General features: G+C 47.4%; 1 pseudogene; it reads right to left on the reverse strand.

The window, feature by feature from the left end:
- Positions 1-49: 49 nt before the first annotated feature.
- LOC103679863 lies at positions 50-827 on the reverse strand (annotated as a pseudogene).
- Positions 828-1,700: the final 873 nt, after the last annotated feature.

A 1,700-nucleotide genomic window follows, 5' to 3' on the forward strand; every position in this document is an offset into this window, starting at 1 on the left:
ATCCTGAACCTACAGGGTCTTGAAAGTGCACCGGTGTGAGGAGGTGGTGGGCAAGCGGAGCCTGAAGGTGCAGGCGGAGAGCTTTCTCAGAGTAGGGGCCACACTGGCCTCTGGGGGTGCCTTTTTACTTTGGCCTGGCCTGCCTGGGACAGGGGCTCAGAGAAGAGGCTGCTGGGCCAGTGCCAGGGCTCTCTGACCAGGTGGGGACAGCAGGTCTCTTTTCCACCCTCAGTGGGCATGGTCAGACTCAAGACAAGGGGGTGCCATCGTTGCTCTCAGGCTGCTTGCTAGCTTCCCTGTCTGGGGTGCCTGCCTCTGCCTGTCCTTCTGCCCTCTCGAGTGCCAGCTCGTCCATGTCTTTAGCCAGCTTCCTCATGCTCACAGCCTCAGGGTCTGCCTGGTGTCAGGGACTGTGTTCTGACAGCCTGTCCTGTCACCAGAAATGGAGATGGAGTAGGAGGACTTGACCCCCATCATGCCTGTTGCATTGCTCTTCTGGCCGGGTTTAGTTTATTTTTCCTACTTGCATCTTTTCAGATTTTCCACTGTTGACTAATCAGTGTGGAAATTCTGGAAGGCTCAGTGGTCCTGAAGCAATCTGACTTGAGCAGGTAGTTGGTGGTAGGGGTGGGGGTTAGTGCGAAGGGCTCAAGCAGGAATTAGGAAAGCTTGAGTAATTCTCCTTCCTCTGCCATCAACCCTGTCCGTGGCCTTGGGTAAATCATTTCACTTTGAGCCTTTTTCCATCTTTTAGAGAGATTTGGTAAATGAAGCCTTCACTCTCAGCTCTTGGCTGTTCTTTTCTCCCTTTTAAAAAACTGGTTGTCTTTTATTATTAATTCGGAGGAATTCTTTAGTTGACTCATGCTGCCCTGTACCTGCTTTTGCTATTCTTACACAGTCAGGAAGGGTTTGCAACTTACATAGCCTAGTGTTGGTACTGCTATGAAGCGTGAAGGGGAAAAATAATATGGGGGTGCGGGGCGCAAAGGGTCAGAATGGAGAGCAACCTCCGAGGCTCGAAGGTGTGCAGGATGGACAAGAGGAATCCAGCTAGTGTCAGGGAGGCCAAGTGAGACACAGAAGGAGACTTCCAGCCGCCTTCTTAGGAAGAGCAAGCCCCCAGAACTTCCCACACAGCCCTGAGAACAGGCACCCAGATTTTTTAAAAAATGGAGATATATAGATGAGATATATTCACAGTATGTGAATATAACAGATAATATATAAAACTACAATGTATAACATAGCATGCAAATGTATATAAAACAGGAGCTCCAGCATACTTAGATGTTTCTGTGTCAAAGATACAATTCAGGCCCTTTTACAAGTGATTCAGAAACCTAATATGTGGCTCAACTTCTACCTTGCTGTGAATTCCCCAAGAGGGCAACGAAGCCTTTTAGAGTTTCTTAGAATAGAAAAAATCCAGCTGTGGTGGTAGAGAATATCGTCTCCTCAGTTGTGCTCTTGGTTCTCCTCTCAGCAGTCTCTTGCTATAGTTTCTTACGTTACAGGTACAATTAGTAAGCTAAGGCTTTAATATATGGGTCGATGCTTATTATTGTTATTGGCATTAACGTGACTATGGCTTAAGTCTTATTATTTCTGGACTTCAGTCATTACTGTCATCATTAGATCTGCTGCTTATCAGTCATTCCGGGGCCAAAACTAACAAAACACCAGCAACTGGAATACTG

The sequence above is a fragment of the Ursus maritimus genome, unplaced genomic scaffold (assembly GCF_017311325.1).
Source record: "Ursus maritimus isolate PB19 unplaced genomic scaffold, ASM1731132v1 scaffold_1376, whole genome shotgun sequence".
NCBI classification, from domain to species: Eukaryota; Metazoa; Chordata; class Mammalia; order Carnivora; family Ursidae; genus Ursus; species Ursus maritimus.